The sequence below is a fragment of the Amia ocellicauda genome, chromosome 2 (genome assembly GCF_036373705.1).
Source record: "Amia ocellicauda isolate fAmiCal2 chromosome 2, fAmiCal2.hap1, whole genome shotgun sequence".
NCBI classification, from domain to species: domain Eukaryota; kingdom Metazoa; phylum Chordata; class Actinopteri; order Amiiformes; family Amiidae; genus Amia; species Amia ocellicauda.
The window spans coordinates 58181841-58196592 of NC_089851.1; the positions used below are offsets into that span (position 1 = coordinate 58181841).

The following is a 14752-nucleotide window of genomic DNA, read 5'->3' on the forward strand; positions in this document are numbered from 1 at the left end:
CTCTCTCGATGCTTGGCTTCTGGGCTCCTCTGCACCAGGGAGGTCTTTCAACCTCAGATACTGTTGGCTGTGTAGCTGATGGGAAATCAGAATGTCATCTGTGTGTTTTGTTTTCTTTAAAGAAAATGTGTATTTTACAAGTTCGTTGTTGTTGTTGAGGAGGAGGAGGACATGTAGTGTGTTGTTGAGGAGGAGGAGGACGAAATGTGGTTTGCCGGCTTGTTATGGAGACCTTTGCTGAACGTGTACTCCTGAGCTGCACCAAAGGAGAGGCATTCTTTTCAGTTGTTTGCGGGCCTGCTGAACCATGCTCTCAGTGCTGTCTCACTGGGGATACGGTTACCGTTCTGGAAAGACACTTCAGCGCTACAGTCCATGCTATCAGTCAGTGTGCGTAGGTCTCCCGGTCTGCCCCAAAGCAGTTACGCGCTTGCCCAGCAGAAACTGCGACACCCTCCGTTAACTTGGCTCGTTGGTCTAGGGGTATGATTCTTGCTGAGGGTGTGAGAGGCCCTGGGTTCAACTCCAGGACGAGCCCACTTGGCCCCACTTTGTAGTCACCGAAGTGTTCGTTCGTTTGCTCTTGAAGGCTGGCTTCTGGGCTCCTCTGCACAAGGGAGGGCTATCGACCTCAGATACTGTTGGCTGTATAGCTGATGGGAAATCAGACTGTCATCTGTGTGTTTTGTTTTCTTTAAAGAAAATGTGTTTTTCACAAGTTCGTTGTTGTTGTTGTTGTTGTTGTTGAGGAGGAGGAGGAGGACATGTAGTGTGTTGTTGAGGAGGAGGAGGACGAAATGTGGTTTGCCGGCTTGTTATGGAGACCTTTGCTGAACGTGTACTCCTGAGCTGCACCAAAGGAGAGGCATTCTTTTCAGTTGTTTGCGGGCCTGCTGAACCATGCTCTCAGTGCTGTCTCACTGGGGATACGGTTACCGTTCTGGAAAGATACGTCAGCGCTACAGTCCATGCTATCAGTCAGTGAGCGTAGGTCTCCCGGTCTGCCCCAAAGCAGTTACGCGCTTGCCCAGCAGAAACTGCGACACCCTCCGTTAACTTGGCTCGTTGGTCTAGGGGTATGATTCTCGCTTAGGGTGCGAGAGGTCCCGGGTTCAACTCCTGGACGAGCACGCTTGGCCCCGCTTTGCATTCTCTGAAGCATTCGTTTGTTCTCTCTCGATGCTTGGCTTCTGGGCTCCTCTGCACCAGGGAGGTCTTTCAACCTCAGATACTGTTGGCTGTGTAGCTGATGGGAAATCAGACTGTCATCTGTGTGTTTTGTTTTCTTTAAAGAAAATGTGTATTTTACAAGTTCGTTGTTGTTGTTGAGGAGGAGGAGGACATGTAGTGTGTTGTTGAGGAGGAGGAGGACGAAATGTGGTTTGCCGGCTTGTTATGGAGACCTTTGCTGAACGTGTACTCCTGAGCTGCACCAAAGGAGAGGCATTCTTTTCAGTTGTTTGCGGGCCTGCTGAACCATGCTCTCAGTGCTGTCTCACTGGGGATACGGTTACCGTTCTGGAAAGACACTTCAGCGCTACAGTCCATGCTATCAGTCAGTGAGCGTAGGTCTCCCGGTCTGCCCCAAAGCAGTTACGCGCTTGCCCAGCAGAAACTGCGACACCCTCCGTTAACTTGGCTCGTTGGTCTAGGGGTATGATTCTCGCTTAGGGTGCGAGAGGTCCCGGGTTCAACTCCCGGACGAGCCCGCTTGGCCCCGCTTTGCATTCTCTGAAGCACTCGTTTGTTCTCTCTCGATGCTTGGCTTCTGGGCTCCTCTGCACCAGGGAGGTCTTTCAACCTCAGATACTGTTGGCTGTGTAGCTGATGGGAAATCAGAATGTCATCTGTGTGTTTTGTTTTCTTTAAAGAAAATGTGTATTTTACAAGTTCGTTGTTGTTGTTGAGGAGGAGGAGGACATGTAGTGTGTTGTTGAGGAGGAGGAGGACGAAATGTGGTTTGCCGGCTTGTTATGGAGACCTTTGCTGAACGTGTACTCCTGAGCTGCACCAAAGGAGAGGCATTCTTTTCAGTTGTTTGCGGGCCTGCTGAACCATGCTCTCAGTGCTGTCTCACTGGGGATACGGTTACCGTTCTGGAAAGACACTTCAGCGCTACAGTCCATGCTATCAGTCAGTGTGCGTAGGTCTCCCGGTCTGCCCCAAAGCAGTTACGCGCTTGCCCAGCAGAAACTGCGACACCCTCTGTTAACTTGGCTCGTTGGTCTAGGGGTATGATTCTTGCTGAGGGTGTGAGAGGACCTGGGTTCAACTCCAGGACGAGCCCACTTGGCCCCACTTTGTAGTCACCGAAGTGTTTGTTCGTTTGCTCTTGAAGGCTGGCTTCTGGGCTCCTCTGCAGAAGGGAGGGCTATCGACCTCAGATACTGTTGGCTGTATAGCTGATGGGAAATCAGACTGTCATCTGTGTTTTGTTTTCTTTAAAGAAAATGTGTATTTTACAAGTTCGTTGTTGTTGTTGTTGTTGAGGAGGAGGAGGAGGACATGTAGTGTGTTGTTGAGGAGGAGGAGGACGAAATGTGGTTTGCCGGCTTGTTATGGAGACCTTTGCTGAACGTGTACTCCTGAGCTGCACCAAAGGAGAGGCATTCTTTTCAGTTGTTTGCGGGCCTGCTGAACCATGCTCTCAGTGCTGTCTCACTGGGGATACGGTTACCGTTCTGGAAAGACACTTCAGCGCTACAGTCCATGCTATCAGTCAGTGTGCGTAGGTCTCCCGGTCTGCCCCAAAGCAGTTACGCGCTTGCCCAGCAGAAACTGCGACACCCTCCGTTAACTTGGCTCGTTGGTCTAGGGGTATGATTCTCGCTGAGGGTGTGAGAGGCCCTGGGTTCAACTCCAGGACGAGCCCACTTGGCCCCACTTTGTAGTCACCGAAGTGTTCGTTCGTTTGCTCTTGAAGGCTGGCTTCTGGGCTCCTCTGCACAAGGGAGGGCTATCGACCTCAGATACTGTTGGCTGTATAGCTGATGGGAAATCAGACTGTCATCTGTGTGTTTTGTTTTCTTTAAAGAAAATGTGTATTTTACAAGTTCGTTGTTGTTGTTGAGGAGGAGGAGGACATGTAGTGTGTTGTTGAGGAGGAGGAGGACGAAATGTGGTTTGCCGGCTTGTTATGGAGACCTTTGCTGAACGTGTACTCCTGAGCTGCACCAAAGGAGAGGCATTCTTTTCAGTTGTTTGCGGGCCTGCTGAACCATGCTCTCAGTGCTGTCTCACTGGGGATACGGTTACCGTTCTGGAAAGACACTTCAGCGCTACAGTCCATGCTATCAGTCAGTGAGCGTAGGTCTCCCGGTCTGCCCCAAAGCAGTTACGCGCTTGCCCAGCAGAAACTGCGACACCCTCCGTTAACTTGGCTCGTTGGTCTAGGGGTATGATTTTCGCTTAGGGTGCGAGAGGTCCCGGGTTCAACTCCCGGACGAGCCCGCTTGGCCCCGCTTTGCATTCTCTGAAGCATTCGTTTGTTCTCTCTCGATGCTTGGCTTCTGGGCTCCTCTGCACAAGGGAGGGCTATCGACCTCAGATACTGTTGGCTGTATAGCTGATGGGAAATCAGACTGTCATCTGTGTGTTTTGTTTTCTTTAAAGAAAATGTGTATTTTACAAGTTCGTTGTTGTTGTTGAGGAGGAGGAGGACATGTAGTGTGTTGTTGAGGAGGAGGAGGACGAAATGTGGTTTGCCGGCTTGTTATGGAGACCTTTGCTGAACGTGTACTCCTGAGCTGCACCAAAGGAGAGGCATTCTTTTCAGTTGTTTGCGGGCCTGCTGAACCATGCTCTCAGTGCTGTCTCACTGGGGATACGGTTACCGTTCTGGAAAGACACTTCAGCGCTACAGTCCATGCTATCAGTCAGTGAGCGTAGGTCTCCCGGTCTGCCCCAAAGCAGTTACGCGCTTGCCCAGCAGAAACTGCGACACCATCCGTTAACTTGGCTCGTTGGTCTAGGGGTATGATTCTCGCTTAGGGTGCGAGAGGTCCCGGGTTCAACTCCCGGACGAGCCCGCTTGGCCCCGCTTTGCATTCTCTGAAGCATTCGTTTGTTCTCTCTCGATGCTTGGCTTCTGGGCTCCTCTGCACCAGGGAGGTCTTTCAACCTCAGATACTGTTGGCTGTGTAGCTGATGGGAAATCAGAATGTCAGCTGTGTGTTTTGTTTTCTTTAAAGAAAATGTGTATTTTACAAGTTCGTTGTTGTTGTTGAGGAGGAGGAGGACATGTAGTGTGTTGTTGAGGAGGAGGAGGACGAAATGTGGTTTGCCGGCTTGTTATGGAGACCTTTGCTGAACGTGTACTCCTGAGCTGCACCAAAGGAGAGGCATTCTTTTCAGTTGTTTGCGGGCCTGCTGAACCATGCTCTCAGTGCTGTCTCACTGGGGATACGGTTACCGTTCTGGAAAGACACTTCAGCGCTACAGTCCATGCTATCAGTCAGTGAGCGTAGGTCTCCCGGTCTGCCCCAAAGCAGTTACGCGCTTGCCCAGCAGAAACTGCGACACCCTCCGTTAACTTGGCTCGTTGGTCTAGGGGTATGATTCTCGCTGAGGGTGTGAGAGGCCCTGGGTTCAACTCCAGGACGAGCCCACTTGGCCCCACTTTGTAGTCACCGAAGTGTTTGTTCGTTTGCTCTTGAAGGCTGGCTTCTGGGCTCCTCTGCACAAGGGAGGGCTATCGACCTCAGATACTGTTGGCTGTATAGCTGATGGGAAATCAGACTGTCATCTGTGTGTTTTGTTTTCTTTAAAGAAAATGTGTATTTTACAAGTTCGTTGTTGTTGTTGAGGAGGAGGAGGACATGTAGTGTGTTGTTGAGGAGGAGGAGGACGAAATGTGGTTTGCCGGCTTGTTATGGAGACCTTTGCTGAACGTGTACTCCTGAGCTGCACCAAAGGAGAGGCATTCTTTTCAGTTGTTTGCGGGCCTGCTGAACCATGCTCTCAGTGCTGTCTCACTGGGGATACGGTTACCGTTCTGGAAAGACACTTCAGCGCTACAGTCCATGCTATCAGTCAGTGAGCGTAGGTCTCCCGGTCTGCCCCAAAGCAGTTACGCGCTTGCCCAGCAGAAACTGCGACACCCTCCGTTAACTTGGCTCGTTGGTCTAGGGGTATGATTCTCGCTTAGGGTGCGAGAGGTCCCGGGTTCAACTCCCGGACGAGCCCGCTTGGCCCCGCTTTGCATTCTCTGAAGCATTCGTTTGTTCTCTCTCGATGCTTGGCTTCTGGGCTCCTCTGCACAAGGGAGGGCTATCGACCTCAGATACTGTTGGCTGTATAGCTGATGGGAAATCAGACTGTCATCTGTGTGTTTTGTTTTCTTTAAAGAAAATGTGTTTTTTACAAGTTCGTTGTTGTTGTTGTTGTTGAGGAGGAGGAGGAGGACATGTAGTGTGTTGTTGAGGAGGAGGAGGACGAAATGTGGTTTGCCGGCTTGTTATGGAGACCTTTGCTGAACGTGTACTCCTGAGCTGCACCAAAGGAGAGGCATTCTTTTCAGTTGTTTGCGGGCCTGCTGAACCATGCTCTCAGTGCTGTCTCACTGGGGATACGGTTACCGTTCTGGAAAGACACTTCAGCGCTACAGTCCATGCTATCAGTCAGTGTGCGTAGGTCTCCCGGTCTGCCCCAAAGCAGTTACGCGCTTGCCCAGCAGAAACTGCGACACCCTCCGTTAACTTGGCTCGTTGGTCTAGGGGTATGATTCTCGCTGAGGGTGTGAGAGGCCCTGGGTTCAACTCCAGGACGAGCCCACTTGGCCCCACTTTGTAGTCACCGAAGTGTTCGTTCGTTTGCTCTTGAAGGCTGGCTTCTGGGCTCCTCTGCACCAGGGAGGTCTTTCAACCTCAGATACTGTTGGCTGTGTAGCTGATGGGAAATCAGAATGTCATCTGTGTGTTTTGTTTTCTTTAAAGAAAATGTGTATTTTACAAGTTCGTTGTTGTTGTTGAGGAGGAGGAGGACATGTAGTGTGTTGTTGAGGAGGAGGAGGACGAAATGTGGTTTGCCGGCTTGTTATGGAGACCTTTGCTGAACGTGTACTCCTGAGCTGCACCAAAGGAGAGGCATTCTTTTCAGTTGTTTGTGGGCCTGCTGAACCATGCTCTCAGTGCTGTCTCACTGGGGATACGGTTACCGTTCTGGAAAGACACTTCAGCGCTACAGTCCATGCTATCAGTCAGTGTGCGTAGGTCTCCCGGTCTGCCCCAAAGCAGTTACGCGCTTGCCCAGCAGAAACTGCGACACCCTCTGTTAACTTGGCTCGTTGGTCTAGGGGTATGATTCTTGCTGAGGGTGTGAGATGCCCTGGGTTCAACTCCAGGACGAGCCCACTTGGCCCCACTTTGTAGTCACCGAAGTGTTCGTTCGTTTGCTCTTGAAGGCTGGCTTCTGGGCTCCTCTGCACAAGGGAGGGCTATCGACCTCAGATACTGTTGGCTGTATAGCTGATGGGAAATCAGACTGTCATCTGTGTGTTTTGTTTTCTTTAAAGAAAATGTGTTTTTTACAAGTTCGTTGTTGTTGTTGTTGTTGAGGAGGAGGAGGAGGACATGTAGTGTGTTGTTGAGGAGGAGGAGGACGAAATGTGGTTTGCCGGCTTGTTATGGAGACCTTTGCTGAACGTGTACTCCTGAGCTGCACCAAAGGAGAGGCATTCTTTTCAGTTGTTTGCGGGCCTGCTGAACCATGCTCTCAGTGCTGTCTCACTGGGGATACGGTTACCGTTCTGGAAAGACAATTCAGCGCTACAGTCCATGCTATCAGTCAGTGTGCGTAGGTCTCCCGGTCTGCCCCAAAGCAGTTACGCGCTTGCCCAGCAGAAACTGCGACACCCTCCGTTAACTTGGCTCGTTGGTCTAGGGGTATGATTCTCGCTGAGGGTGTGAGAGGCCCTGGGCTCAACTCCAGGACGAGCCCACTTGGCCCCACTTTGTAGTCACCGAAGTGTTCGTTCGTTTGCTCTTGAAGGCTGGCTTCTGGGCTCCTCTGCACAAGGGAGGGCTATCGACCTCAGATACTGTTGGCTGTATAGCTGATGGGAAATCAGACTGTCATCTGTGTGTTTTGTTTTCTTTAAAGAAAATGTGTATTTTACAAGTTCGTTGTTGTTGTTGAGGAGGAGGAGGACATGTAGTGTGTTGTTGAGGAGGAGGAGGACGAAATGTGGTTTGCCGGCTTGTTATGGAGACCTTTGCTGAACGTGTACTCCTGAGCTGCACCAAAGGAGAGGCATTCTTTTCAGTTGTTTGCGGGCCTGCTGAACCATGCTCTCAGTGCTGTCTCACTGGGGATACGGTTACCGTTCTGGAAAGACACTTCAGCGCTACAGTCCATGCTATCAGTCAGTGAGCGTAGGTCTCCCGGTCTGCCCCAAAGCAGTTACGCGCTTGCCCAGCAGAAACTGCGACACCCTCCGTTAACTTGGCTCGTTGGTCTAGGGGTATGATTCTCGCTTAGGGTGCGAGAGGTCCCGGGTTCAACTCCCGGACGAGCCCGCTTGGCCCCGCTTTGCATTCTCTGAAGCATTCGTTTGTTCTCTCTCGATGCTTGGCTTCTGGGCTCCTCTGCACCAGGGAGGTCTTTCAACCTCAGATACTGTTGGCTGTGTAGCTGATGGGAAATCAGAATGTCATCTGTGTGTTTTGTTTTCTTTAAAGAAAATGTGTATTTTACAAGTTCGTTGTTGTTGTTGAGGAGGAGGAGGACATGTAGTGTGTTGTTGAGGAGGAGGAGGACGAAATGTGGTTTGCCGGCTTGTTATGGAGACCTTTGCTGAACGTGTACTCCTGAGCTGCACCAAAGGAGAGGCATTCTTTTCAGTTGTTTGCGGGCCTGCTGAACCATGCTCTCAGTGCTGTCTCACTGGGGATACGGTTACCGTTCTGGAAAGACACTTCAGCGCTACAGTCCATGCTATCAGTCAGTGTGCGTAGGTCTCCCGGTCTGCCCCAAAGCAGTTACGCGCTTGCCCAGCAGAAACTGCGACACCCTCCGTTAACTTGGCTCGTTGGTCTAGGGGTATGATTCTCGCTGAGGGTGTGAGAGGCCCTGGGTTCAACTCCAGGACGAGCCCACTTGGCCCCACTTTGTAGTCACCGAAGTGTTCGTTCGTTTGCTCTTGAAGGCTGGCTTCTGGGCACCTCTGCACAAGGGAGGGCTATCGACCTCAGATACTGTTGGCTGTATAGCTGATGGGAAATCAGACTGTCATCTGTGTGTTTTGTTTTCTTTAAAGAAAATGTGTATTTTACAAGTTCGTTGTTGTTGTTGAGGAGGAGGAGGACATGTAGTGTGTTGTTGAGGAGGAGGAGGACGAAATGTGGTTTGCCGGCTTGTTATGGAGACCTTTGCTGAACGTGTACTCCTGAGCTGCACCAAAGGAGAGGCATTCTTTTCAGTTGTTTGCGGGCCTGCTGAACCATGCTCTCAGTGCTGTCTCACTGGGGATACGGTTACCGTTCTGGAAAGACACTTCAGCGCTACAGTCCATGCTATCAGTCAGTGTGCGTAGGTCTCCCGGTCTGCCCCAAAGCAGTTACGCGCTTGCCCAGCAGAAACTGCGACACCCTCCGTTAACTTGGCTCGTTGGTCTAGGGGTATGATTCTTGCTGAGGGTGTGAGAGGCCCTGGGTTCAACTCCAGGACGAGCCCACTTGGCCCCACTTTGTAGTCACCGAAGTGTTCGTTCGTTTGCTCTTGAAGGCTGGCTTCTGGGCTCCTCTGCACAAGGGAGGGCTATCGACCTCAGATACTGTTGGCTGTATAGCTGATGGGAAATCAGACTGTCATCTGTGTGTTTTGTTTTCTTTAAAGAAAATGTGTTTTTTACAAGTTCGTTGTTGTTGTTGTTGTTGTTGAGGAGGAGGAGGAGGACATGTAGTGTGTTATTGAGGAGGAGGAGGACGAAATGTGGTTTGCCGGCTTGTTATGGAGACCTTTGCTGAACGTGTACTCCTGAGCTGCACCAAAGGAGAGGCATTCTTTTCAGTTGTTTGCGGGCCTGCTGAACCATGCTCTCAGTGCTGTCTCACTGGGGATACGGTTACCGTTCTGGAAAGACACTTCAGCGCTACAGTCCATGCTATCAGTCAGTGTGCGTAGGTCTTCCGGTCTGCCCCAAAGCAGTTACGCGCTTGCCCAGCAGAAACTGCGACACCCTCCGTTAACTTGGCTCGTTGGTCTAGGGGTATGATTCTCGCTGAGGGTGTGAGAGGCCCTGGGTTCAACTCCAGGACGAGCCCACTTGGCCCCACTTTGTAGTCACCGAAGTGTTCGTTCGTTTGCTCTTGAAGGCTGGCTTCTGGGCTCCTCTGCACAAGGGAGGGCTATCGACCTCAGATACTGTTGGCTGTATAGCTGATGGGAAATCAGACTGTCATCTGTGTGTTTTGTTTTCTTTAAAGAAAATGTGTTTTTTACAAGTTCGTTGTTGTTGTTGTTGTTGTTGAGGAGGAGGAGGAGGACATGTAGTGTGTTATTGAGGAGGAGGAGGACGAAATGTGGTTTGCCGGCTTGTTATGGAGACCTTTGCTGAACGTGTACTCCTGAGCTGCACCAAAGGAGAGGCATTCTTTTCAGTTGTTTGCGGGCCTGCTGAACCATGCTCTCAGTGCTGTCTCACTGGGGATACGGTTACCGTTCTGGAAAGACACTTCAGCGCTACAGTCCATGCTATCAGTCAGTGTGCGTAGCTCTCCCGGTCTGCCCCAAAGCAGTTACGCGCTTGCCCAGCAGAAACTGCGACACCCTCCGTTAACTTGGCTCGTTGGTCTAGGGGTATGATTCTTGCTGAGGGTGTGAGAGGCCCTGGGTTCAACTCCAGGACGAGCCCACTTGGCCCCACTTTGTAGTCACCGAAGTGTTCGTTCGTTTGCTCTTGAAGGCTGGCTTCTGGGCTCCTCTGCACAAGGGAGGGCTATCGACCTCAGATACTGTTGGCTGTATAGCTGATGTGAAATCAGACTGTCATCTGTGTGTTTTGTTTTCTTTAAAGAAAATGTGTTTTTTACAAGTTCGTTGTTGTTGTTGTTGTTGTTGAGGAGGAGGAGGAGGACATGTAGTGTGTTGTTGAGGAGGAGGAGGACGAAATGTGGTTTGCCGGCTTGTTATGGAGACCTTTGCTGAACGTGTACTCCTGAGCTGCACCAAAGGAGAGGCATTCTTTTCAGTTGTTTGCGGGCCTGCTGAACCATGCTCTCAGTGCTGTCTCACTGGGGATACGGTTACCGTTCTGGAAAGACACTTCAGCGCTACAGTCCATGCTATCAGTCAGTGAGCGTAGGTCTCCCGGTCTGCCCCAAAGCAGTTACGCGCTTGCCCAGCAGAAACTGCGACACCCTCCGTTAACTTGGCTCGTTGGTCTAGGGGTATGATTCTCGCTTAGGGTGCGAGAGGTCCCGGGTTCAACTCCCGGACGAGCCCGCTTGGCCCCGCTTTGCATTCTCTGAAGCATTCGTTTGTTCTCTCTCGATGCTTGGCTTCTGGGCTCCTCTGCACCAGGGAGGTCTTTCAACCTCAGATACTGTTGGATGTGTAGCTGATGGGAAATCAGACTGTCATCTGTGTGTTTTGTTTTCTTTAAAGAAAATGTGTATTTTACAAGTTCGTTGTTGTTGTTGAGGAGGAGGAGGACATGTAGTGTGTTGTTGAGGAGGAGGAGGACGAAATGTGGTTTGCCGGCTTGTTATGGAGACCTTTGCTGAACGTGTACTCCTGAGCTGCACCAAAGGAGAGGCATTCTTTTCAGTTGTTTGCGGGCCTGCTGAACCATGCTCTCAGTGCTGTCTCACTGGGGATACGGTTACCGTTCTGGAAAGACACTTCAGCGCTACAGTCCATGCTATCAGTCAGTGTGCGTAGGTCTCCCGGTCTGCCCCAAAGCAGTTACGCGCTTGCCCAGCAGAAACTGCGACACCCTCCGTTAACTTGGCTCGTTGGTCTAGGGGTATGATTCTTGCTGAGGGTGTGAGAGGCCCTGGGTTCAACTCCAGGACGAGCCCACTTGGCCCCACTTTGTAGTCACCGAAGTGTTCGTTCGTTTGCTCTTGAAGGCTGGCTTCTGGGCTCCTCTGCACAAGGGAGGGCTATCGAGCTCAGATACTGTTGGCTGTATAGCTGATGGGAAATCAGACTGTCATCTGTGTGTTTTGTTTTCTTTAAAGAAAATGTGTTTTTTACAAGTTCGTTGTTGTTGTTGTTGTTGTTGAGGAGGAGGAGGAGGACATGTAGTGTGTTGTTGAGGAGGAGGAGGACGAAATGTGGTTTGCCGGCTTGTTATGGAGACCTTTGCTGAACGTGTACTCCTGAGCTGCACCAAAGGAGAGGCATTCTTTTCAGTTGTTTGCGGGCCTGCTGAACCATGCTCTCAGTGCTGTCTCACTGGGGATACGGTTACCGTTCTGGAAAGACACTTCAGCGCTACAGTCCATGCTATCAGTCAGTGTGCGTAGGTCTCCCGGTCTGCCCCAAAGCAGTTACGCGCTTGCCCAGCAGAAACTGCGACACCCTCCGTTAACTTGGCTCGTTGGTCTAGGGGTATGATTCTTGCTGAGGGTGTGAGAGGCCCTGGGTTCAACTCCAGGACGAGCCCACTTGGCTCCACTTTGTAGTCACCGAAGTGTTCGTTCGTTTGCTCTTGAAGGCTGGCTTCTGGGCTCCTCTGCACAAGGGAGGGCTATCGACCTCAGATACTGTTGGCTGTATAGCTGATGGGAAATCAGACTGTCATCTGTGTGTTTTGTTTTCTTTAAAGAAAATGTGTTTTTTACAAGTTCGTTGTTGTTGTTGTTGTTGTTGAGGAGGAGGAGGAGGACATGTAGTGTGTTGTTGAGGAGGAGGAGGACGAAATGTGGTTTGCCGGCTTGTTATGGAGACCTTTGCTGAACGTGTACTCCTGAGCTGCACCAAAGGAGAGGCATTCTTTTCAGTTGTTTGCGGGCCTGCTGAACCATGCTCTCAGTGCTGTCTCACTGGGGATACGGTTACCGTTCTGGAAAGACACTTCAGCGCTACAGTCCATGCTATCAGTCAGTGTGCGTAGGTCTCCCGGTCTGCCCCAAAGCAGTTACGCGCTTGCCCAGCAGAAACTGCGACACCCTCCATTAACTTGGCTCGTTGGTCTAGGGGTATGATTCTCGCTGAGGGTGTGAGAGGCCCTGGGTTCAACTCCAGGACGAGCCCACTTGGCCCCAATTTGTAGTCACCGAAGTGTTCGTTCGTTTGCTCTTGAAGGCTGGCTTCTGGGCTCCTCTGCACAAGGGAGGGCTATCGACCTCAGATACTGTTGGCTGTATAGCTGATGGGAAATCAGACTGTCATCTGTGTGTTTTGTTTTCTTTAAAGAAAATGTGTTTTTTACAAGTTCGTTGTTGTTGTTGTTGTTGTTGAGGAGGAGGAGGAGGACATGTAGTGTGTTGTTGAGGAGGAGGAGGACGAAATGTGGTTTGCCGGCTTGTTATGGAGACCTTTGCTGAACGTGTACTCCTGAGCTGCACCAAAGGAGAGGCATTCTTTTCAGTTGTTTGCGGGCCTGCTGAACCATGCTCTCAGTGCTGTCTCACTGGGGATACGGTTACCGTTCTGGAAAGACACTTCAGCACTACAGTCCATGCTATCAGTCAGTGAGCGTAGGTCTCCCGGTCTGCCCCAAAGCAGTTACGCGCTTGCCCAGCAGAAACTGCGACACCCTCCGTTAACTTGGCTCGTTGGTCTAGGGGTATGATTCTCGCTTAGGGTGCGAGAGGTCCCGGGTTCAACTCCCGGACGAGCCCGCTTGGCCCTGCTTTGCATTCTCTGAAGCATTCGTTTGTTCTCTCTCGATGCTTGGCTTCTGGGCTCCTCTGCACCAGGGAGGTCTTTCAACCTCAGATACTGTTGGCTGTGTAGCTGATGGGAAATCAGACTGTCATCTGTGTGTTTTGTTTTCTTTAAAGAAAATGTGTATTTTACAAGTTCGTTGTTGTTGTTGAGGAGGAGGAGGACATGTAGTGTGTTGTTGAGGAGGAGGAGGACGCAATGTGGTTTGCCGGCTTGTTATGGAGACCTTTGCTGAACGTGTACTCCTGAGCTGCACCAAAGGAGAGGCATTCTTTTCAGTTGTTTGCGGGCCTGCTGAACCATGCTCTCAGTGCTGTCTCACTGGGGATACGGTTACCGTTCTGGAAAGACACTTCAGCGCTACAGTCCATGCTATCAGTCAGTGTGCGTAGGTCTCCCGGTCTGCCCCAAAGCAGTTACGCGCTTGCCCAGCAGAAACTGCGACACCCTCCATTAACTTGGCTCGTTGGTCTATGGGTATGATTCTTGCTGAGGGTGTGAGAGGCCCTGGGTTCAACTCCAGGACGAGCCCACTTGGCCCCACTTTGTAGTCACCGAAGTGTTCGTTCGTTTGCTCTTGAAGGCTGGCTTCTGGGCTCCTCTGCACAAGGGAGGGCTATCGACCTCAGATACTGTTGGCTGTATAGCTGATGGGAAATCAGACTGTCATCTGTGTGTTTTGTTTTCTTTAAAGAAAATGTGTTTTTTACAAGTTCGTTGTTGTTGTTGTTGTTGTTGAGGAGGAGGAGGAGGACATGTAGTGTGTTGTTGAGGAGGAGGAGGACGAAATGTGGTTTGCCGGCTTGTTATGGAGACCTTTGCTGAACGTGTACTCCTGAGCTGCACCAAAGGAGAGGCATTCTTTTCAGTTGTTTGCGGGCCTGCTGAACCATGCTCTCAGTGCTGTCTCACTGGGGATACGGTTACCGTTCTGGAAAGACACTTCAGCGCTACAGTCCATGCTATCAGTCAGTGAGCGTAGGCCTCCCGGTCTGCCCCAAAGCAGTTACGCGCTTGCCCAGCAGAAACTGCGTAACCCTCCGTTAACTTGGCTCGTTGGTCTAGGGGTATGATTCTCGCTTAGGGTGCGAGAGGTCCCGGGTTCAACTCCCGGACGAGCCCGCTTGGCCCCGCTTTGCATTCTCTGAAGCATTCGTTTGTTCTCTCTCGATGCTTGGCTTCTGGGCTCCTCTGCACCAGGGAGGTCTTTCAACCTCAGATACTGTTGGCTGTGTAGCTGATGGGAAATCAGACTGTCATCTGTGTGTTTTGTTTTCTTTAAAGAAAATGTGTATTTTACAAGTTCGTTGTTGTTGTTGAGGAGGAGGAGGACATGTAGTGTGTTGTTGAGGAGGAGGAGGACGAAATGTGGTTTGCCGGCTTGTTATGGAGACCTTTGCTGAACGTGTACTCCTGAGCTGCACCAAAGGAGAGGCATTCTTTTCAGTTGTTTGCGGGCCTGCTGAACCATGCTCTCAGTGCTGTCTCACTGGGGATACGGTTACCGTTCTGGAAAGACACTTCAGCGCTACAGTCCATGCTATCAGTCAGTGTGCGTAGGTCTCCCGGTCTGCCCCAAAGCAGTTACGCGCTTGCCCAGCAGAAACTGCGACACCCTCCGTTAACTTGGCTCGTTGGTCTATGGGTATGATTCTTGCTGAGGGTGTGAGAGGCCCTGGGTTCAACTCCAGGACGAGCCCACTTGGCCCCACTTTGTAGTCACCGAAGTGTTCGTTCGTTTGCTCTTGAAGGCTGGCTTCTGGGCTCCTCTGCACAAGGGAGGGCTATCGACCTCAGATACTGTTGGCTGTATAGCTGATGGGAAATCAGACTGTCATCTGTGTGTTTTGTTTTCTTTAAAGAAAATGTGTATTTTACAAGTTCGTTGTTGTTGTTGAGGAGGAGGAGGACATGTAGT

General features: G+C 51.1%; 8 non-coding genes across 8 annotated transcripts; all 8 read left to right on the forward strand.

Moving 5' to 3' along the window:
* Positions 1-1637: 1637 nt before the first annotated feature.
* trnap-agg (transfer RNA proline (anticodon AGG)) lies at positions 1638-1709 on the forward strand. Its single transcript has one exon. It is a non-coding gene; the product is annotated as a tRNA-Pro (tRNA).
* A 1669-nt stretch (positions 1710-3378) lies between these two features.
* trnap-agg (transfer RNA proline (anticodon AGG)) lies at positions 3379-3450 on the forward strand. Its single transcript has one exon. It is a non-coding gene; the product is annotated as a tRNA-Pro (tRNA).
* A 506-nt stretch (positions 3451-3956) lies between these two features.
* trnap-agg (transfer RNA proline (anticodon AGG)) lies at positions 3957-4028 on the forward strand. Its single transcript has one exon. It is a non-coding gene; the product is annotated as a tRNA-Pro (tRNA).
* Positions 4029-5112: 1084 nt separating this feature from the next.
* trnap-agg (transfer RNA proline (anticodon AGG)) lies at positions 5113-5184 on the forward strand. The gene has a single exon. It is a non-coding gene; the product is annotated as a tRNA-Pro (tRNA).
* Positions 5185-7442: 2258 nt separating this feature from the next.
* Positions 7443-7514, forward strand: trnap-agg (transfer RNA proline (anticodon AGG)). The gene has a single exon. It is a non-coding gene; the product is annotated as a tRNA-Pro (tRNA).
* A 2854-nt stretch (positions 7515-10368) lies between these two features.
* trnap-agg (transfer RNA proline (anticodon AGG)) lies at positions 10369-10440 on the forward strand. The gene has a single exon. It is a non-coding gene; the product is annotated as a tRNA-Pro (tRNA).
* A 2276-nt stretch (positions 10441-12716) lies between these two features.
* On the forward strand, positions 12717-12788 carry trnap-agg (transfer RNA proline (anticodon AGG)). Its single transcript has one exon. It is a non-coding gene; the product is annotated as a tRNA-Pro (tRNA).
* A 1096-nt stretch (positions 12789-13884) lies between these two features.
* trnap-agg (transfer RNA proline (anticodon AGG)) lies at positions 13885-13956 on the forward strand. Its single transcript has one exon. It is a non-coding gene; the product is annotated as a tRNA-Pro (tRNA).
* The last annotated feature ends 796 nt before the right edge of the window (positions 13957-14752 follow it).